We start from the raw sequence: 24,380 nt of genomic DNA, 5'->3' as shown, positions 1-24,380 counted from the left end.
TTGTTTAGAGTTCCCGCTATCAAAGCTTTTATGGAGGGACTTAAAAGAAAAATTCCACCAAGAGCTCCACCCTCTCCAGTGTGGAACCTTAATGTAGTCCTTACAGACTAACGGGTCCTCCTTTTGAACCTCTCCACAAATGTGAACTACAGTGCCTCACTTGGAAAGTAGCCTTTTTGGTGGCTAGCACATCTCAGAAGAGTGAGTGAACTCCAGGCATTAACCATACAAGAACAATTTTTACAAATCCATCATAACAAAGTGTTTCTTAAAACAAACCTAAATTTTTTACCCAAAGTAGTATCTGCCTTCCATCTGAACCAGTTGAACTCCCAGTATTTTTTCCTCAACCAGACTCAGTGGCAGAAAGAGCTCTACACACCTTAGATGGTAAAAGAGCAATACCCTACTACATTGAAAGAACAAAATCCTTTAGGAAAACCAAACATCTTTTTGTGGCTTTTTCCCCACCTCATAAGGCTAATCCTATATCCAAAACAGGAATTGCAAGGTGGATTGTAAAATGCATACAAATATGCTACATCAAAGCCAAACGAACATTAACCATTCCCTCTAGAGCTCATTCTACATGCAAACTAGGGGCTTCTATGGCATTCTTAGGGAACATTCCCCTAGATGAAATATGTAAAGCAGCAACTTGGGCTACACCACACACCTTCACAAAACACTATTGTGTAGATGTGCACTCAAAACAACAAGCTAGTGTGGGCCAGGCTGTATTAAAAACACTATTTCAAACTACTGCAGCAGATACGGGTAGCCACCGCTAAGGAGGTAACTGCTGTATAGTCTATGCACAGTATACAATCTGCAGCTCATATGCCTCAAACGGAAAATGCTTCTTAACAGTATGCATCTGTTCTTGGCATGTAGAGCTGCAGAGTTGCCCACGCCTCCCCGGATACCTCTGTCTGTTCCTGTGTTATCTTATTTAGATACATCACGCATGAACAGCTTTCTACTTCTTACTTCTCCTTCTAACCCTATGTGGCAAAAACAATCTAATGATGGAGCCGATGCCCATGCGCACTGACTACCGAAGGAGGAGTCCCCAGTCTCGTGACTACAACACTTCTTCGAAAACAAAAACAACATGCAAACATCCGAGCCCAACACCAGATGGCGATCTATGCTCAGTGTACAACTCTCCAGCTCTACATGCCAAGAAGAGATGCATACTGGTAAGTAGCATTTTCCTTCTCCTTTTCATATTAATCAGTTGTTACCTGTGTTCTTTCCTCAACCTCGTTCTGTAGCAGAACGAGCGCTACACACACTTGATGTTAGAAGAGCTGTACTATATTATGTAGAAAGAACAAAAGAATTTCGCAAGACAAAACAGCTTTTTGTTGCTTTTTCGCTACCACACAAAGGCAATCCCATATCTAAATCAGGTATATCAAGGTGGATTGTGAAATGTATCCAAACATGTTGTGTTAGAGCGAAAATACTTCTAATAATACCCACTAAAGCGCATTCCACTCGCAAAATAGCGGCTACCATGGCCTTCTTGGTGTCGTACTTTACAATTTGGGACCGCGTAGGAGGCAGGGCCCTACCCCTGTCTATCCCGGTATTAGCGAACCGCGAATGGTCAATGCGGTATGTACAAGTGCTTTGTGTAACGTTTTAGCTATGAATGCACTATGTATACGTTATTGTACATCACTACGTGGGTTCCATCTTAGAGCAGTGGCCATCTTATGGTTGCCCTCACATAGGCTACATATTACGAGCAAATACGGGCCTTTAGAACACATGTGCCTTCCTTTGACTTCTCTGTGACCTGGGCAGCTTGGCTCCGCTGCCCCAGGTCAGTCCGGTCTCACGAGCTCCCCGTCCTACGGCCACCTGTGATTAGCATCAGGGTTTGACACACCATAAAGCCTTTTCATCCCACACGAGCCTCCAGCTAATCTCTTTCACACCTGACTGTTCCTGCTTTATGGCTTGTTTTCTAAACAGGAGATGCTCGTGTTTATTGGGGCCTGTTGATATCTGATGTGGGATCTGAGCCTTGCTGGGTAAATAATTGTGGGCTGGCCTAACTGGAATGTGGGATGGTCATCATGACTCTGCCTTTTCATTTGTAATATATACATATGAATGACCATGCCATAAAACAAGGAATGTGTGCCTGAAGCATGATATTTTGTATTTAAGGAGAAGCCCGTTTCTGTAACTTTTAGCAGTCTCCTGAGAACATACACGCTGTTGTACTTCTAGGATGCCTGTAATTAGTCTGCAGCCAATAAACTGATCTTTGACTTCACCCAGAAGACTCTGTGTTTCTGTAGGTCTGAAACAGGAAGAACCCGAAGTCATAGGGTGTGTTCCCCTGCACCGCTGGGCTTAAAATACCCAGTACTTCAGTTGGCGCCCAACTCGGGACGATTTCAGCGGTACCGGTCCAAGCCAGAGGTTCGTGAGGAGCTTCGTGTGGAAATTCTGGAGGAAGGCCGCCACTTCATCGACCCCTGCATGTCGACGTGGTCTGAAAGTCTTTTCTGCGAGGTTCTCCGCGTCCCGACGGCTACGAAGGACTGCTGCCCTGATTAATCGCCCTGTTTTGGACCCGTGACGATTATGGTAGAGCAAAACAATCGAGAGAGTCTTCTGGTGACGCCATTGATCATCGATATTCAGTTAAGTATAAGTGGAGCGTCTACCAGTTTGTTTGGTATCCTTTGGGATTTTTGGTATCCTTCGGGATTATTTTGATTTGGAGTTTGCAAACGCCAAAGCCAGAGGACTCGTGTATTCACGAGACTATCGTAATCGATAATCCTTTGAAGTTTGGAACTAGACTAGTGAGCGAAGATGCCTGGTGCTAGTGTATTTGGAAGATTGTTTTGTTTGAGTTGTGGAAGGGATTTCCAGTTAGAGGATTCATGTCCGGTTCCTCCAATTGGAACTCCAACTTATGAGCTTTATGTAAAACATGGCGTGGCCCCATTGCATATAATGAAGTATGGATCCGATACACCAGAAAGGACGGTGTTTTAAAATGGCCCCAAAATGGTAGTTTCGATACAGATATCTTAGATAATTTGGAAGTGAAATTGTTTAAGAAGAAAGCCCGGCCGGCGATGTTTGATTCTTTCCGCCTATGGCGAAAGGAAGCCAAACAGAAGGAAATTAAGCTAGCGAAAAGGAATAAGAGAGAAAGAGGTATGTCAGTGATGCAAGCAGCTGTGCAATTTAAAGATAATGAGGAGGAACAAATGAATGAGCAATTACATAGACAGCGCAAACTAGGGATCGATAAATGTTACCCTGTTTTGTCACCCCTTGTGCAAGATGAGACAAAAGAGAAAGATTCCCTAATGTCCCATTTGCTAAGTTCGCCACCCCCGCATGCGAAAAATGCCACAGCGCCTCCACAGCTTGTAAATGTGCAGCCCCCAGTGAATATGCCGCAAGCCTTCCCACAGCAGCCAGCTCCTCCTCAGCTGGCTCCTATCCCTGCAGTGCAGCCCTTTCAAGGGTCGCCAGTTTTGTTACCTGTTGCCCCCGCGCTTCCTGCGACTTTGCCTAGCACATCAGCTGCCTCCCCTGGCGCTCCTTCTTACACTACCCAGGTACCTGTATCTGAATCAGTTTTTCTTCCCTCCGTCTATCCCCCCGTTTTCGCCTCAACTTCTCCTTCAGCACGACTAGCTAATGTAGTTACTAGTTTAATGTCGCCTCTCTTTGGATCATCTAGTGCGACTCCTGGCTTACAGCATAAGCAATTGCGCAGTCAGCTGCCTGGTCCCGACGAGAAAGAGGTGTTAGATCATCTGGCGCATAGGTGGATTGGTTTCCCTTCACTCTATAATGTGGAATCAGTTGTTAACGTTTTTCACCAATGGGATGCCCCAAAACAGAGGTTTGTCTTTGATAAGATGTGTGAATTCCTCTGTGAGGAATTGGAGGATAATGGTGCAAACCCAAATCCCCAGGAATTGTCGAGTGCGATTTGATTTTGAAACCGGTATAATTGTGGGCCCCAATGTAGATAAAGCAGTTGCGACTTTACTGTCCCTCAGAAATGGTGATTGTCAGCAATCATTGTTCGACCAGGAATTCCCTGTGGGGAAAAAGGGAAAAGCGCGACAATACCCTATGAGAGAAGTCCCTCCGGTATGGAAGGAAGCTGTTGCGGCTGATGCCGCTAATGGTATTGCTGCTATGCCAGCTCATTTTCAGCGTGTTTGGGTGCATGTCCCTTGGAAACGATCTGAAGTAATAGCGCTCAAGCAGACATTGCCTGACCCCCGTAAAAACCCTACAGGATATTATAAGGAGTTATCACAAACTGCAGAATCATGTGTCATGAATCTGGCTGACATAGACATGTTATTTGGGAATGTTGTTCCACAGCCTTTGTGGGGATCCATCCGTAATACGGATCATGCGGCAGAGCTAGGGGGTACATGAGCTAATATCGTTGCTGCAGACGCTAGACAAGTTGGTGGCGCGAAGCCTGATCCTTTGGTAGCAGAACTCCCTGGTAGAATTATTACATACATGAAAACTATAATGCCCGCGATGCACGTAAATTGGGATAAACTATCCGCATGTAAGCAGAAGAAAGATGACAGTGTCCGATTTCTTCACCAGGTTTGAAGAAACGTTTATCGACCACAGGGATCAAGACATGAGTACTGAAGGTGGCCAACGGTTATTTGTGGATAAATTTGTACAGAATCTACTTCCCGAGTTGTGTAAAAAATTAAAAGACTCAAAGTTCCTGGGCTGTTTCCTCTTCAGCGCAAATACTGGCTACTGCACAGTATTATGAAAATAGAGATAAAGATGAGAAAGATAGAACAGATAAGAAAACGAAAGAACTGAAAACAAAGGTCCTTTTACAGCAGGCTTATCCGCCACGTGGAGGACAGAATAATTATAGGCAAACCCAAGGTATCTATCAGCAGCCCCAACAGTTTCAGAATAATCAGCAAATGAATGGGTATTATCAACCACGTATCCCTGTAGGTCCCAACCAATGTTCATATTGCAAAGAGGAAGGTCATTTTAAATATAGTTGCCCTAAATTAATGCAGTGTAACAGTAATGCGTATGGCGCAAGAGGTAGAGGTGTTCAGCAAGCTCCTAGAGGTAGAGGGCGTGGAAATGCTCCCCAGAACGTGCGTCCTCTTCCGCCTCAAAATACCATAAATAGCTTTGATCAGCAAGCCAACGCGACTGGTAATACAGCTCAGTACTACAATAATGATTATTATGCAGAAGATGACAATGTAGAAGATAATGATTACTAGGACAGCCGTAGACAGAGAGAGGGAGTTGTTTCAGTGCCAGTGGATCAGAGCGGACCGTATGTTAAAGTAACTACAGCAAATGTAACGGAGCCCTTTCTGCTGGACACTGGTGCTGCAAAGAGTTCAATCATGCATTCAAAACTCCCTGGCGCGCCTTTGTCTGGCGAAATGAATGTTTCAGTAGGTTTTTCTGGCGCCTCAGTTAGGAACCCGATTTCTAGTTCTATGTCACTTTCTGTTGGACCTTGTGAGCTAAAAGCACCCCTCATCCTAACGACTGGTTGTGGTGAAAATTTGCTAGGATTAGATTTGCTAAAAAGATTGCATGCAACGCTATATTGTTCTCCCTCAGGAGTACAACTTACATTAGGTAAGAAAGTGATTTCCCCAATGTATTTGTCTAAAAATGCAATGCCACCTGAATTGTCATCCCTTCCGGATGCCCTTTGGGCCACTGGTCCCAATGATGTGGGTCTCCTGGAAATACCGCCATATGTGGTCACTTTAAAAGCCAATGTCAGATTGCCACGTATTCCCCAGTACAAGATCTCAAATGAAGGTCAGAAAGCATTGTTAGCAATTGTCAGAGATTTGATTAAAAAGGGTGTAATTGAAGAGACAAGAGGCAACGTTTGCAATAGTCCTGTTTTACCTGTCTTACAACGAACGGACCCTTCACAGCCACCTGTTTACAGATTTGTGATTGATCTTAGAGAGGTTAATAAGATTGTTGTGCCACAGTTTCCAGTTGTCCCTGATATAACTGCCTTGTTAACCATGATTCCAGCCTCCGCTGCATGGTTCACAGTGATCGATCTAAAGAATGCTTTCTTTAGCATCCCAACTGCAGAGGAGAGCAGAGACATTTTTGGCTTTAGTTTAGGAGGCCGAAGCTTCCGCTTTAAACGCGCTCCACAGGGCTACTGTGAAAGTCCATCAATATACAGTCAGGCTTTAAAAGCGCAGCTTGATGCACTTGTTTTACCTAGTGGCGCTATCCTCATCCAGTATGTTGACGATTTACTAATCGCCGCGGATACTGAAAAGATTTGCAAAAACGCTACCTTGTCATTGTTGCGTCATTTGTCTGCCTTCCATCACAAAGTGTCTCTCTCAAAGCTGCAATATTGTCGACAAGAAGTGACCTACTTAGGTCATCTCTTATCGAAGGAGGGAAGGAAACTGACCCCAGAAAGAATTCAAGCCATTGCACAGTTGAGTGTGCCAAGAACACAGAGAGAAGTGCGTGCTTTCTTGGGCATTACTTCATACTGTAGGCACTGGATACCAAATTTCTCCTTGCTGGCAAAACCTTTGTTAGCATTAACATGGAAAGACACACCGAATCCTATCCCATGGTCTGAAGAGTGTCAGAAAAGTTTTTGGGAATTGCGTAATGCATTATGTTCAGCTCCTGTGTTGGGTACCCCTGATTACAGTAAGCCTTTTACATTGTATGTTCGTGAGAAAGATGGTTGCGCATTATCAGTGTTAACACAGCCTTTTGGCGACAGACCGCGTCCATGCGCATATTTTTCGTCAACCTTGGACCTGGTAGCGAGGGCATTGCCAAGTTGTCTGAGAGCTACAGCCGCCGCAGCTATGTCTATTCGACAGTCTGCTGGACTAGTAATGGACAACACATTGATTGTTATGGTTCCACATGCTGTGGATACATTGTTAAATAGGACCAAGACACAACACTTAACTAGTGCGCGATTATCCGAATATGAGCTGACACTGTTAGCAAATCATATACACATAAAGAGATGCAACACGTTGAATCCAGCTACACTATTACCAATTCCAGCAGACCTAGATGAGATTGAGCAACATGATTGTCTGTTCAGAACAGAAGAAGAGACGAAAGGGAGAGTAGATCTTAAAGATACTCCCCTGACTGAGTGTGATGGTACCTTATGGGTGGATGGTTCGTGTTTTAAACTTCCAAATGGTGATACGACTGCTGCATAAGCTATCACGACTTTGCACACGATTGTTGAAACTGCACGTGTGCCACAAAATTCGGCTCAAGCAGCAGAATTGATTGCCCTTACGAGAGCATGCGTGTTGTCTGAAGGAATGAAAGTGAACATCTATACGGATAGCCAGTACGCCTTTGGCGTGGCTCATAGTTTTGGGCGATTGTGGAAAGAACGTGGGTTCCTGACATCGCATGGAGCGAAGATTCAGAATGGCAAGTTGGTGAATGATCTCCTTGAGTCACTGACCCTACCATTGCGAGTCGCGATTATGAAATGCAGTGCGCACAAGAAAATCACTGATGATGTTGGTCGTGGTAATGCGTTTGCTGATGAAGTCGCGAAAGAAACAGCAAAAGATGTGAAGACTCGAATGTATGTTGCAGGCCCTGCGAGATGGATTGGTGATGTTGGAATGTGTGAAAACACAATAGAGAGTGTGAAGTCCCTTCAAGCTGAAGTCACAGAGAAAGAGTTGAGCAAGTGGAGAGAAAGTATGGGTAAGTTGGATGAGAATGGTTGTTGGATTGATTTGTCAGAACATAGGCGATGGTTGTTACCTGATGCATTTGTGCTTCCAGTGGTTACTATGGCACATGGAATGGCACATATCAGTATGAAAGGAATCTGTAAGTTGTTGGCTCCAGTATGGCAGAATGCTGGAATTCCCAAGTGTGCAGAGAATATGGTCAAGAATTGTATGGTATGCTTGAAGTACAACCCTGGTAGGGGAACCCCAACTCCAGCTGGTCATTTTGCGCCTCCATCATATCCATTTGAAGTTTTGCAGCTAGATTTTATCCACATGGAAAGGTGCAACAACCTGAAATATGTATTGGTGGTTGTTTGCGCTTTTTCAAAATGGATAGAAGCCTATCCCCTAAAGGACAACACTGCTCTGTCCACAGCCAAAGCCCTTGTGAAGGAATTTTTTCCTAGGTTGGGAATGCCAAGAATGGTGTGGAGTGATAATGGGAGTGAGTTTGTGGGTCAAGTGATGAAGAATGTGTGTGAGGGGTTGGGGATAAAGCAGAAGTTCCACGCTGCAAATCACCCCCAATCAGCTGGATTAGTAGAGCGCTACAATGGCGCTCTAAAACTCAAGCTGGCCAAAATCCAGGCGAGCTCCGGTCTTAAATGGCCTGACGCTCTGCCTCTAGCACACCTGTCCACCAGAATGACCGTACACTCACGAGTGGGACTTAGCCCATACGAGATTATTTTTGGCCGCCCGGCCAATGTATGGGGTGTGCCAAGACCGACGAAATTCAGTGAAATCGAACATCCAGTACTGCTTGATTATTTGTACGAATTGACGGCTAAATTGCGTGTTTTACACCAACAGGTGCATGATACTCTTCCCCAGGCCTCTGAGGCTCCAGGACACCCTATCGACCCTGGCACGTGGGTTCTGGTGAAGAATTTCCAGCGCAAAAGCAACGATGAGCCCCGTTGGATTGGCCCTCATCTCGTACTTCTGTCTACAAGATCAGCTGTTCGAGTAAAGGGGAAAAAGAACTGGATCCACGGCGCCCACGTCAAAAGGATCCCTTTGCCTCTACCGTATGACCAGTGGGTCCAGGAGGGTATCGCAGACTCTGAAACAGACACTGTACCTCGTTTTGTGCCGTTCAGTGATGCACGCTTCAGCACAACAGAGTGAAGATATTTTAGAAGAAGCTGTGCCACCGTCAATTCGATTGGACACCACAGAGCCTGAACTCTTGTTTCAAGATCAGACAGTACCTGGCCGTCTCCACTATAACTTAAGACTAAGGCCTATGGACAAATAAATATTCTTTTCCTTACCCTTTTGGTTTTTGATAACCATAGCTCTCCCATCTGAAGGACTTTCTTGATTTTTGTTTTTCGAACCACCATCCGGGTTCAGCCGCAGGGTCGCGGTGCCAAGACTTTGGGGTACAGGCCGAAGACGTTAGGTCAACGGTTCTGGTTGGTCTAGGGCGTTCCCTGGACTGACAGGCGTACTCCTTAGCAGAAGATACTCACCCGCCGCGAGCGGCACGATTGGAGGATGGAGTTTTTCAAGATGGAGAGACTCGGTGAGGAAACGAACTTTAAAGCAAGAATGTGTAAAATGAAGAGCAAACGTTTTGTATTATTATGTCTGTTTATATTATGTAGTATGGTAGTGTTTACTGTAGGATTTGTATTCTTCTCCTCTCAAGAGCCCATTGCACCCACTGTACAGCCTATACCTCCTCCTACTGTCTCCTCACACTCTTTTCACCCTCTGCCTGAACACGAACAAGCTAGACGATCAGAGTTTGTAAACAACTCGTTCATTCAGCTCCTGCACCAGCACCAACTAGTCATGAATACAACCAATTGCTGGGTGTGTGGTTTAATGCCACATACCATTAATAAGGGTATTCCTTATCTAGTGCTGCCGTTTAGTTACAATGGATCGTCCTGGGCATTCCAGACCATGTTTCTCTTTGCTCTAGATGCGTACTCCCCGCGACAACCGCGTTCCATCAGACCTAGCACCAATAATAAAGCTTTAATGAAAGGAGTTGCTGATATGAGCAGAGATATCGATGCATACTCTTCTATTCCCAAAGAAGAGTTGAGAGCTTATGTAGGGTGGAACGCGACGGGGTATAGTATTAGTCTGGGTGAAAGACATCGGAAAATGTCATCCCCGATTTGGGCCGTACCCCACATAGGTCGGTTCTGTTTACAAGGTAATGGTCAGAATCCAAGAGCTCAACTGGGAAGAAGTGACTACTGAAACGTACACTTTTCCGTCACAGTTTTCCCCTGCGTTTTTGGCTGCCAAGGGTACATATTTTGTCTGCAATGACCGAGCATATACATGGTTGCCCCCTGACTTCTCGGGCACATGTTATATTGCAAATCTGCTACCGCCAACATTTACTGCCGCCTCTGATTATCACAAGACCAGAGTTGTGAGAGGCGTGATTAGTAAGGAGGATACTGCCGGTCAGGAAGCGGGAGACTTCTTTTTGGGTTTCCTGCCGTTTTGGGGACCTATGGTCAATAGTAGGAACCTGAGACAACTGACTCGTGTGGTTGAATCCACTGTTAATGTTACGGCTGGTGCCCTTGGTAATTTAACAGCTGAGCTCCAAGCGGATCGCCTCATGACTTTGCAGAACCGCATGGTTCTAGACGTCATACTTGCAGACCGCGGTGGTGTATGTAAGGTCATCCAATCCAGTTGTTGCATTTTCATACCAGATAACGCTCCAACGGTTTATCAAGCCATCTCCAAACTGCATAAAATATCTGAGTCCATCCACGTGGATAAAGGAGATTGGTCACTGGTGGGGTGGTTCTGGGAACTGATATCTGCCTGGGGTTGGAAAGTTCTGATGGTCATTGGAATGATCTTAGCCATCCTTTTCCTGTTCTGTCTGTGCATCCAGTGTGCTCCTGCGATATGTGGCCTCTGTGCTACATTATGTGTAAGGAAACCTGTATCGAGGGACGAGCTAAGTAATAGGATGATGCTACAGCAACATCTCCATGACTTCGTGAATATTGACCTAGACTCGGATTGATGTGAGCATAGTTATTGCCTATGTAAGGGCAAAAGGAGGGTCTGTCGTACTTTACAATTTGGGACCGCGTGGGAGGCAGGGCCCTACCCCTGTCTATCCCGGTATTAGCGAACCGCGAATGGTCAATGCGGTATGTACAAGTACTTTGTGTAACGTTTTAGCTATGAATGCACTATGTATACGTTATTATACATCGCTACGTGGGTTCCATCTTAGAGCGGTGGCCATCTTATGGTTGCCCTCACATAGGCTACATATTACGAGCAAATACGGGCCTTTAGAACACATGTGCCTTCCTTTGACTTCTCTGTGACCTGGGCAGCTTGGCTCCGCTGCCCCAGGTCAGTCCGGTCTCACGAGCTCCCCGTCCTACGGCCACCTGTGATTAGCATCAGGGTTTGACACACCATAAAGCCTTTTCATCCCACACGAGCCTCCAGCTAATCTCTTTCACACCTGACTGTTCCTGCTTTATGGCTTGTTTTCTAAACAGGAGATGCTCGTGTTTATTGGGGCCTGTTGATATCTGATGTGGGATCTGAGCCTTGCTGGGTAAATAATTGTGGGCTGGCCTAACTGGAATGTGGGATGGTCATCATGACTCTGCCTTTTCGTTTGTAATGTATACATATGAATGACCATGCCATAAAACAAGGAATGTGTGCCTGAAGCATGATATTTTGTATTTAAGGAGAAGCCCGTTTCTGTAACTTTTAGCAGTCTCCTGGGAACATACACGCTGTTGTACTTCTAGGATGCCTGTAATTGGTCTGCAGCCAATAAACTGATCTTTGACTTCACCCAGAAGACTCTGTGTTTCTGTAGGTCTGAAACAGGAAGAACCCGAAGTCATAGGGTGTGTTCCCCTGCACCGCTGGGCTTAAAATTCCCAGTACTTCATTGGGTAATATTCCCCTAGCTGACATCTGTAAGGCAGCAACATGGTTTACACTGCACACATTCACCAAGCACTACTGTGTAGATGTTAGCGAGGCAGCAAGCTAATGTAGGTCAGGCAGTACTTAAAACACTTTTTCAAACGACTGCAACAGGTACAGGTTAGCCACCACTTTGGGAGTATACTGCTATATAGCCTATGCAAAGCATGTGATCTACAGCTCACATGCATCATATGGATTAGGTTACTTACTCAGTAAGCATCTGTTCTTGACATGTAGAGCTGTAGATTCACATGTGCCCACCCGCCTCCCCGGGTACCTATAGTTGTTGCAGTTTCTTACTTTGCATACATACGCATGGACATCTCTATTCTACACTTTCTAACTCCTTTCTCACCCTCCGTGGGAAAACAATCTAACAATGGAGTCGATGCCCATGCGCACTATCACCGAAAGGAGTCACCTTAACTCGTGACTGGAAAGACTTCTTTGAAAAAAACAACTTGCAAACATCCAGTCCCAACAATAGATGAGTATGCAAAGCATGTGAATCTGCAGCTCTACATGCCAAGGACAGATCTCCAAAGGTAGAAGTTAATGTATAGTTAGAAAAATATAATTTTTTATTTCTATACCAAAAGTATGCAAAAGACACATACTTTAGGAAACCTTTATTAATAATTTTGGATACTAAACAAACTTAAACTACATAAACATTGGAAATTCTAAAGTTATAGTTATAACTTAGTTATTTTCGCCCTGCACAGACTTTCTGTAACTTGGGCACCTCCATAGAGTGTTAAACTCCCTAGGCAGAGTATATCAACTATAACTCGCACTGTTTATACCCTTTCATATTGCATCAGTTAAATTATAGCATTCATAACACTCATGCCATCTCAAATAATATTTAAGAACACTGTGCATGGTAGAGGGTGGAGTTATAATTGATTCTTTCTGCCTAAAGAGTTTACATTACTCTGTATAATAGAAAAGAATCGATGGAGTGGTGCACCTTGGACAATACCCAAATTCGCTTCTGTCCAGTCAAGTGTCCAATTCAGTCATCCGCTTTATGTATTCACTCTGTATAATAGCTCTGTTTCTCTGATGGAGACTTCTAGCTGCAGATTCCTTACCTTTGAATTTCCCAGGCATCTGGCTCGATGTGGAAACTTTTGCTAGACCAATTACCCTTGCGCGCGCCGTCAGGTGTTTCCATTCGGCTCAGCGTGACTTAGCGTCATTAGCGTCTGCGCCATTAGCGTCGATTATGACGTAGTGGTCACCTATATAGGCCCCGCCCAGGCACATGGACGTCAGTTCTTTTCTTTCCGCACCAGTTAGGCGCCGATCCGAGAAGAGCTACCCCTCTGTTGCTTTTTGACAGGCCTTTTTTCGACTTTTTGTCATCTTCTGAATTCTCTTCCAACAAAGGTGCCAGGGTCGACTTCGCGCCTTTCTCCCTTTCCAGGAGCCGAAGCGACCCCTGCTCAAATTAAGTAATTTTACGAGGCCATCGAGTCCAGTGGGGTCAGAAGGGGCCCATTGTATTCAACGCCATCTGTTCCTGCCACGGTGCCAGTTGGGCCTGAGCGATCCGAATCCGGTACGATGCCGTTCATGATGTCTGACCTGAAGCCTGTGCTGCCGATGGCCACCGGTGGTGCCAGTCTCATCCTTATCCCCGAAGACATGGAGTTGGAACGGCCTCTAACGACGCAGATTCTGACACTGATTAAACCCAGGGGTTCTATGTTGTCATCTGAACACTTTGAATATGTTTTAGGATTGGGAGAGGAATGGGAGGGGCCAACGGACCCTTTGGAACACCAGTATGACTCTCCAGAGCAGATGGACTGGTATGGGGACCTTGGGGAGGCCAGTGTACTGGACACTTACCCAGATCCTGGCATGCTCTCTATGCTAACTGTGGCTACGGAGGAGGAGGCATCTTATGCAATGGTGGTTATGAGGGCGGCCAAGGTCCTCGGACTAGGGTTGCCCTCCGTGCAGGTCAGGACTAATCTGACCGAAGTACTTAAGCCTGGGGCTTCTACCTCTGAACACCTTTTGCCCTTCAATGATGCGCTGATGTCCTTCTATGCACGTGGTCCAAGCCTAGCACAGGTGCTCCTGTGAATAGGACACTTGCACGCTGCCACGCCCAGCTCCTGGTGACCCAAATGTCCTCAGCCAACACCCCAACCCCGAAAGCTTGGTGGTGCAGGCTTTTACATCCCAGAGCATGTTCCTCTCCGCCCTCCATATACAGAATCCAAGAGGCTGGGTTCACTTGGTAAGATGTTTTTTCTTCCTCCAGCCTGGCATTGCGGTCTGTAATTACTGCATGCTTATTGGGCTGTTTCTCCCACTCCCTCTGGGAGATGGTTGTGCAAGTTCTGCCACAAGTCCCGGGCTGTGCTCTCTTTGGCGGTTAAGGACAGGAGAGATGCAGCAAAATTTGCCATAAGGTGTGGCCTTGACACGCCTGATTCGCTGGGCAGATCGATTTCTTCGAAGGTGGCTTTGAGGCACCACGCCTGGCTTGGGACAACTGGCTTCTCGGGCGATGTCCAGGCAAATTTGATGGACATGCCATTTGATGGAACCTGTCTCTTTGGGGTGGAAGGCAGACTCTGCTGTAGTGAGGTTAAAGGGCTCTCGAGGTACGGCCAGATCCCTAGGCCTCTCTTCTACACCTTGTGGCCAGTCTAGCTTTCGTGGCAACGGAAGGGGTTTCCAGCCACGTCAGCCCTATCCCAGCCACCATCCTGCGCAAACGTCCCAAGTCGCACGGGGACATGGATGCGGTTCATTCCAACCAAGTAATGGAAGCCTGAATAAGTCATCCACCCTGCCCTCAGCAGCCGCAGCCTGCAAGCATTCCTAGTCTGACTATGCAAGACCACACCACTCCAGTTGGTAGGAGAATCTTTAATCCTCTCCACTGCAGGAGTCTATAACATCGGACAAGTGGGTCTTGCAGATCATTCAGGAGGGCTTTTCTCTGCCTTTCCTTTCCTCCTCCCGTTCTGCCAAATCAAGAACGGATCATTAAAAATTGCTTCAGGAGGAAGTTACAGCTCTTTTGGCCAAGGGAGCTATAGAGAGGGTCAAGGATTCAGAAGTAGGCAGTGGCTTTTATTCCCGCTACTTTCTGATTCCGAGAAAGAACAAAGGGCTGCAACCCATTTTAGGTCTTTGGAGCGTCAATCTCTTCCTCAAGAAGGAGAACTTCAAGATGCTTATTCTAGCTCAGGTCTTGTCTGCCCTAGACCAAGAAGTCTGGATGGTAACATTGGACCTGCAGGGTGCGTATTTTCACATCCCCATGCTGGCAGGCTGCAGGTGTTACCTGCAGTTCAGGGTAAGCCGCAAGCACTTTCAGTTTATCGTACTCCCCTTTGGCCTCACCCCTCAGGTGTTCACAAAGGTGATGGCGGTGGTCACAGCTCATCTGTGCAGATTAGGGGTGTCTGTTGTCCCCTACCAATCCAATCCAATCCAAAAATTCTTTATTTTGGCCATTTTAGGCCATAAAAGATACAGCAATAAAAAGCATTCACATTATATACAATAAATATAAAATCACAGCAAAAGAGTCCATTGAATTGCAAATTACAAATACAAGTAGTATCCATATTTATAGTTAAAAAAAAAAAATACTGAACGCACAGTATTCCCCGGTTTGCATTAGCTAGACATTAATTTACGCCTAGTCCACATGGCTGTCAAGAACTTGCTTACTGCAAACACCACAGAATTCAAGGTACTGGTCTTTAAAATTCGGAATGATTGTAGGCAGTTTTTAAAACCTAAGTTTCTACATAACGGGATCAACCAGTACTTCCTATGTTTACTGTAGGCAGGACAAAAGAAAAGCACATGCATTTCGTCTTCCGTACTACAGTTGCAACCTGGGCAGGTCTTATCTAGTGAAGCTGACCATTTGCTTGTGAACACTTTTAGAGGGAGAGTACCATATCTCCATTGAATAAAAAGTTTTCTAGCTAAAATTGGAAAAACAATATCCATAAAATCCTCAAATTTATAAGAACTTTTGGAGGCCAAAAATGATACAGTAAGGGTACCAACATTGGAAGTGCATAGTGCCAAATTCAAGCTCTTCTCTTTGAAGATCCCTGCCATGGTCCTACGGGATAGCTCTGAACACCCCCTCTCCGGGTCGCTCCACATATCACACAAACCCAAGCGTTGGAATTCTCGTTTTACAAAAGCCAGCCAAGGTATTTTATCTGCATTGCAGAGGCTCAATACCTGCTTCAGCTCCTGTCTATAGTGTGACAATTCCACAGTGGTCCATAGCCTATGCCAGAACCTTAGTGGTTTAAGTGCTAATTCATCTCCTATAGGTAGGAGACCCAAACCTAATCTTAGCGGGAAGAGTGGGGTACTTTGTGGGAGTGACAGCAGCCGTCGAACATAATTGGATTCTAATTTGGAAATTTCAGGACAAGCAGAATGGCCCCACAGCTCTCCACCATATAGTGCTGCAGCCCTGGCTTGAGTTTTATAAATCTCCAAAGCTGGGCTTACTGGCTTGAATGTAGAAGAATTTGAGACCTTCAGAATACCACCCACCAATTGGGACAACTTTAAACGGGATTTTGCTTGTTGTGGTCCCCAGGAGAGATCTTCATGTAATGTTACCCCAAGATACTGGAACGTGTTAACCCTTTCCAACCTTACAGACCCCAGGGTCGGGTTTAAACGTGTAGAAGCCATAGGATTGAATATCATAAACTTTGTTTTATCGGCATTTATCTCAAGGCCCCTGGATCTACAAAAGTCCCCAAACCCATCCAATATCCGCTGCATCCCCATAGGGGATTTGGAGAGCAGGAGGGTATCCTCAGCAAACATAATTGCTGGTACCCTCCTGCCCGCCAACCTTGGTGCGTCATTATTGGGGACACTGTCAAGATGCGAAATTACACCATTGATTATAGAGGCAAAACGGGGTCGGTGCTAAGACACAAACCTGTCTCACCCCCCTGCCAATTGGGAACCTAGATGACCATGCCCCATTACTCCCGCATCTAACCTGGGCAAAGTTCCCATCATGGAGCCTTATCAATATATGCAAGATTTGTGGTGGGACACCCAACTCCTGTAAAACCCACCACAATTTCTTCCTTAGTACCAAGTCGAACACGGACCTGATGTCCACAAATACCATGTAGAGGCTGCCACCCTCTATCTTTGCCGTTTTCCAATACAGGAGAACAAGGCGAAAGACCTGGTCCATGGTAGATTTGTTCCTTCTAAACCCTGCTTGCAGTGGACTTAGGACCTTATGTTCCTCCAGCCAGTCCAAAAGATGGTCCAATACCAGGCGTGCAAAAAGTTTTTGAGGGACATCAATCCGGCTTATTGGCCTGTAGTTGGCTGGGAGCAGAGCAGAACCCTTTTTAAAGATTGGGACTATCTCCGCTCCCAGCCAAGTACTAGGAATCTCCATACCCCTTGCAATTGCGTCAAAAAGAATAAGTAGGTAGGGGGCCCAAATCTCAGGTTCGTGCTTAAATAGGTCGCCAGGAAGTCTATCTAGACCTGGGGCCTTTCCCCTCGCAAGTCTCCCTATTGCTTTGTGCACTTCACCCAGCGTGAACTCTAGGGGGTCATGTTGTACATTTAAATCCATTAAACCAACAAGAATTTGTGTACAGGGTTCTTCACAATAGAGGGACTTGAAATGGGACTCCCAGATTGAGGCGTCAATATTTGGATCAGCCGCAGCTTTGGGTTCCCCTGACCCTGTATTAACTAAGGACCAAAAGCTGCGTGCGTCTCTCGAGTCCAGGGCCCGTGTTAGGTTTTGCCACCTATCCCAGTCCCATTCTCTCTTTGCATGTGTCATCACATCCTTGTAGTGCCGTCTAAGGTAATGTATTTTGTTCTTCTCGGTATCAGACTTAACTGCAAGGATCAACTCAGTCTTAGCTTTTCTACATGCAGAGTTGTACCAAGCCGATACCGGAGACTTCTTCTTTCTTGTGGGTGCCAAAGGATTGAAGACATCTCCTAGCATAGTAACTAAATTTGCATGGATAAAGCCTAATTTCTTATTGTATTCTATAGACTTGGGTTGGCTAATCAAGCTGTCTACCTTTATGAATCGTGAGTGGACCAAATCATACATTTTTGCTGTTTTCTTTGGTGAATCTACTATTTTGCCCCATTTTACCCTTCGCCTGTTATTAGATAACACTAGCGTTCCTGCCCCCAAATCCTCCATTCCTGGAGTAGGAATTGTCTTCGGGCCCGGGAACACAATATCCAGACAGAGAGCATTGTGATCGCTATCAGCCCTTGAAATTACTCTAAAATCAAGAACCTTAGACCACATGCTCGCCTCCACTAACATGTAGTCTATCCGTGATTCCTCCCCCTTCCTGTTGAAGGTACAGACTGAAGGGCTATCAGACTGGGTGCGCCCATTACAGGCCCTCAAATAATTATTTAATGTGAGGGACATGATCTGAACCGCCAGAGGAGACCACGATTTTAAAGATGGTGATTGGCATGGTGGAATCCCCCAATGATCATCCTCGCCCGAGAGGCCACTCTCACTCGCCCCCAATAACGGCTCAAACTGGCAATTGAGGTCTCCCACCACAAGAAGTCGACAATAACCAGGAAGTGAGCTAATAAAGTGTGACAAATCAGTTATAGTGGACGAATCCAAATTCAGACCGACTGGGCGAGAATACACATTCACAATGGCGAGTTTATTAGCATTAGGCCATTTAAGGAGTATACACTGAAGGTCTGCAGAGTGCGTAGGCATAATCTCTGCTGTGCAGCCCAAGTGGACAGCTACCCAGATTGCAAGACCGCCTGACGGCCGCCCTCTACCAGCCCATCTAGCAGGGACATGAAATGTTGCAAAACCCTCTCTGGAATGTTCCTCCCTGGCCCAAGTCTCCTGAAAAAGACAAATATCCTTGTGATCTACTAAGGATCCTCACTCTGTGCAATTTAATTTATTTGACAAGCCCGCAACATTCCAAGACAATATGGTCATTTTCTTAGTCTTTGGGAGGAGCGGGTTTCCCAGATTTAACCCTTCCATAGAATTCGTCTGGGGGGATAACATTTCATGGGATAATACTGAACTGTCCAAGTTCACATTGCCTGTTTCCAGTGTGAGTCCCCCTGTTAATATATGTGAGTCTGTCTGGAGGCTTGGGGAATCCCACTTGAGCATCTCTACCTCTTCACCTAGGCTGATTTTATGACCCAATGAAATATTTGTACCTAGATTCGTCTTACTACAGTGCAGTCAATCTATCGCATCCAGGGTGCTAAACCTGTTCTGTAGGATTGGGTAGGTATGCACAAGTGGCTGACCATGCATACCCCTCTGACCTAGGCCCACGACGGTGTGGTACTAAAGTCCACTCAACAAATATTGCTCCCTCTCGACCTCTATTTTAATTTCCTATATATGATCAAAAATGTGTTTTACATAAGATCCTAGTCAGCATGGGCTAGCACACCAAGAACAACAATTTATATCTTTTACTTCTGTTTATTATATTTTTATATTTAAAGTCCACTCACCATTTCGCTCATTCAGGTTACCTGGAGGATAAAAAAAAGATAGGGGGTATGACCCAATAGTTGACCCAGTGCTATTTTGATTCCAATTGCAAATGTACTTAACAATGCGAGGGTGCCTAAAATTTACCAAAACGCAGTCACCTACAACAGTTTTTGGAGAGGGACCCACCCAAGGAATCCTTCGTACCATCAATATTTCACTTGTAAAGTATGGAGGTAGTGGTCTATTGAGATTTAGCCAATGCGTCACCTTGTTTCTTAAGGACTTGTACGATTCCCCATCTGTTTTACTTAATACGGGAATACCAGTTAAGACCACCACATACGGACTAGTTTCCGGCGGTAAATCAGGTCTCAGAACCACCCGTGCGACTGCAGCGGGCGGGATTTGGCCACTCATTTAGTTTTCCTGGGCCAAACGGTGTGTGCTCGATCAAGCCAGCAAGAAGGGTTTCACAGGAATCCTGGGTTCTCGATGGCAATATATTATTATCATCAGTAACATCTACAACAATAGAAGGAGGTTTATATGCTGGTAGCCCATCAGATCTGGAAGTAGTTACAATATTTCCCTGCTCAAGAGTATTAGAATTCGTTTTGAACAAAAAGCCCCTAATGTCTTGGTCTAATTGCGTGAGCTTTTTTTCAATACAGCCCATTCTTTCCTCTATAGGACCAACCCAGGCCCTAAATAAATCACCCAATTTTTCCATGATAAGGTCTAAAATCACAGTGGTAGTTGGCGCGGGGCAAGACACAGCCCCAGGGCTGTGGCCATTGTCCAAGTCATTCAGTGGGCATAGTCCCCGAGCAGGCTGGTCGTTCTGGACACGACCCCCCTTGTCTGCAGTTAATCTGTCATTATTATCAGCATGTGCTTTAACGCGTTTCAAATTTTTCCCACCGACCGCAGTTGTAGCAGCACGCTTTCGTTTAGAATTATTCCCCTCAGTTTTTTTCTGAACATGATTTATTGGGGATTTCACTAAAGGGACCACCATATTGGCAGATACTTCAATCAAGGGAACCTGAGTTGATGGTTGGGAGGCCAATGGTAAGGAACAGATCTGATCAAGAACTAGGGGCGGAGTATGCACAGTGACTGGGACTAACATTGAACCCCGGGAGCAAACACGATCCGGGGTGCGAGCATTAGCAATATGGCCCAATGAAGAACGTTTGGCCAAAGCAAGGTCTTGCGACACACGTCACTCCATCAGAGTTATCCCCTGATCAATCACAGAATTTGCCCTGGTGATAAAATTATCTAGGGTGCCTGTGAGCTGGCTCCTGGGGATCATTGTTTTCTTTCTTAGCTCCCGAGCTGCCATACCTGTATAAACAACACACTTTCAATCATAAGGGGACAGATAAGGACCTACTTAATGTAGCCCGGGATTCACAACTTAATAGGAGTAAGAGAGCACAGGTAACAAACCCACCAATAAAAAGAAAGACAAATAGCCCGGTCCGATATCTCACGGGCTCAAACGGGCCCGCCCTTGGCCCGGGCTTCGCCCGGCGCACGCCCGCGTCCTGCGTTGCGTGCAATGGGTAGAAATTTATATGCAGCCTGAAGCCAGGAACCAATCCGGGGAAGAGGCAGCAGCTGTGTGTGAGCTAAGGCTGCTGGACCTCGCAGTCCCTCAGTTACAACCCAAGCCGAGAAAGTCCTTTACACTTTTGTTTCTGCAAACGGCTCCCGCGAAGCGGGGGCCGTGAGTCGTTATGTGAGCAAGCTGAAGGCACGAACCAATCCGGGGAAGAGGCATCAGCTGTGTGCGAGCTAAGGCTGCTGGACCTCGCAGTCCCTCAGTTACAACCCCTTATGCAGCAATTTCCAGAAAGCGAAACATGAAATGATAATCCATTGAGAAACCACATATGTCAGGGAGACAGTGAGAAGCAGGAAATGAAGGTGGTCTCAGAATCAAAGAAAGTACTTGGTAGATGGGAAAAAATGTCACAATCAAATATACATTGCTAAAGCAATAGTTAGCATATTTTGTAATACTGTCGCACTCCTGCAGAAAGCATGTAAATATTCTTAAGTCTTGGTGACACCACAAATTATATAGGCACAGGCTGTTCACATCACAGCTAAAATCATGCTCATTCCGCTGTTGCCAAAACACAGCGTATTGAGCATGGAGAAAAACCACCCACGCACTCCCGCTGTTCCAGGCAACGGAGTCGGGCTGAAATGAGCAAAGTCATGGTGAAAAACTGCCCACGCACTCCCGCTGTTCCAAACAACGGAGTCGGGCTGAAATGAGCAAGTCACGTATGCTCCTGCGCTTCCCTCCCAACTTCGGTATTACGATACCTGGCAATGGAGTCTTTACTGATGCAGGGAAGGACGAAAAACACCAGGGAGGTCTGCTTCTCCGACGGGTTCAGGATAGCCAGCTAGCAGCGTTCCCGCTTTGGAGAGACGGTGACCCGGAACCCTTCCCCGAAAGTAAACAAGTATTCCCTCCAAGACGAAGCCGCGGGTTTCTGTTTGCGCGCCAACACTCAGCTGCTGCTGCCTCTCAGGGCTCGCGGGACCCGCGGAAACAAAACAGAACGACTGGCTGTTGAAGGCGTCCTTGCCCCAGGTTGTCATCTCCCACCTTCAGACTACAGCAGACCTTCTGCATTCGCTATAAACGTGCCAAAGTGTCACCTGACTCCTTCTCAGACGCTTTCTTTCATAGGGGTTTTTCTGGACACAGTTCAGATTCGGGCCTATACGTGCCAGCAAGTCCAGGATATTCAGGTTATGATTCTGATGTTTCAGCCTCTATCATGGATTTCAGTGAGACTGACTTTGAGGCTGCTGGGCCTCATGGCCTCCTGCATCCTGTTTGTAAAGCATGCCAGGTGGCATATGCGGGCTCTGCAGTGGGACCTGAAGTTCCAGTGGGCACAGCATCGAGGAAATCCCACTGACATGGTCCAGATCTCGGAAGGAACTGCGAGAGATCTGCAGTGGTGGTTGACGAACCACGATTGGGTCAACGGAAGACCACTCTCCCTTCCCCAAACTGATCTCACACTCAGTAGTGACAGATGCGTCACTTCTGGGAGGGGGCAGCCATCTGGGAGAGGTGGAGATCAATGGACACTGGTCTCCGGCAAAATCAGGGCTCTTGATCAATTTGTTGGCGCTTCGAGCAATTCGATTGGCATTGAAGGTGTTTCTTCCCTCTGTCAAGGGGAAGTTAGTGCAGGTGTTCACAGACAACACTACCGCCATGTGGTACTGCAATAAGCAAGGCGGGGTGGGGTTGCGGACCCTTTGTTTAGAGGCCACCTTTTCTCTGACCATGGCTAGAACAGCAGGGCATAACCCTGGTGGTTCAATACCTGGAAGGTTCTCTACACTCCAGGGCGGACAAACTCAGCTGTCGATTCCTAGCGGATCACGAATGGTGTCTCCAGTTGGAGTTGGCACAAGGACTATTTCAGCACTGGGGAGATCCTTGGATAGCTCTGTTCACCTCCGAAGAGAACGCGCAGTGTCAGCAATACTGTGCGCTGGAGTTTCCAGGGCATCTATCGCTAGGGAACGCCTTTCGTCACAAGTGGAGCTCAGGCCTGCTATACGCCTTTCCACCAATAATACTCCTGCCCAGGGTTCCGAAGACTATCAGGAGCAACTGGGCCCAAATCATTCTTGTGGCTCCATACTGGGCAAGGAGAGTCTGGTATCCAGAGCTTCTGTAAATGAGCATCGATCTTCCAATCGGGCTGCCCCTTCGGAAGGATCTTCTGTCGCAGCAGCAGGGGAGGGTCCTCCACCCGAACCTGTCAACTCTGCGCCTCCATGCGTGGAGACTGAGCGGCGATAGCTGATGGCTTTTGACCTTCCTCCTGAGTTATGCAATGTTATTTTGGCGGCCAGTCGGCCTCCACTAAGACTGTGGCAGAAATTTGTATTACACTGTACAGTAAGGTCTATTGACCCTCTTTTTGCTTCTCTTTCCACTGTTCTTCTCTTCATTCTAACCCTTGCCCAGCAGGGCTATGCGTTTGGTACTCTCAAGGGCTATCTTTTTGCCTTATCTACTTTTTTGTCTGAAGTGCCTCGATCTATTACACACTCCTCATCCGATGGCATTACATATATAATTCATCCTGAGTTCAATTGTGTCATGTATTGTTTTGGTTCCTAATGCAGGCTTTATATGAGGTCTCTTCAACAGTGCCTAGAGGACTAATGAAATCTGTTCTCAGGCAGCCAGGACAAGAAGTAGATAGTATCAGTGTCAGCAATTTGATGATTTCCACAAATTTCCATGTTGGAGCCAGTCAAAAAATTAACTGAAAAGAATCCCTTACATCAGGAGCAGGTGCATCTGGGACGGGGAGCTCAGATGGGTCACATAAAGGCCAAAAACTCTTGGTAAGAGAAGGCGGCCTAAAGGAACTAAGAACGGTTCACCGGGCTCTAAAATTGTTTCTTCCTTTGTTCATGACAAACTCCCTTTTTGTTCAGGCGGACAATACAATGTGTAACCTGAACAAGCAGGGAGGGACTCATTCCAGACCTCTGCCTCTCGAATCGCAAGCCATCGGGAATGATTAATAGCAAGGAACCTGCACATCGTTGCATTTCACCTGCCAGCTATTCAAAATGCAGAAGCAGACTCTTTCGGTCATACATTTCAAGAAAATCACAACTGAGTTCTCAACAATAACGTCCTTCAAAGCATCCTTCAAGATTGGGGTAAGCGTTAAATAGATTTGTTTGCAGATGCCGGGAACAAAAATGCCCAGATTACATAGTCCGAATCAACAAGCTTGGGTCAAAAAAAAATGTATGCATGCATTTTCTCCTATTGTGCTGAAGTTCAGTGTTCTGGTCAAACTTAGTCATTCCAAGACCAGAAGGATAATGATAGCAGAATGGCCCAATATTGGTAGTTCACGGACCTACTGCATCTATCTGAGTGACCACACAGGAGACTGACCCGTAGACACGATCTCTTGTACAAGTTTGGGGGCCAGGTCGTGCATTCCAAACTTTCATCATTTAACTTAATGACCTGGCTCTTGAATTCTTTCAATGTGGATATTTGGATCTGT

This window comes from Triturus cristatus, chromosome 1_2, assembly GCF_964204655.1.
Source record: "Triturus cristatus chromosome 1_2, aTriCri1.1, whole genome shotgun sequence".
Lineage (NCBI taxonomy): Eukaryota > Metazoa > Chordata > Amphibia > Caudata > Salamandridae > Triturus > Triturus cristatus.
This window is presented reverse-complemented; position numbering follows the sequence as displayed.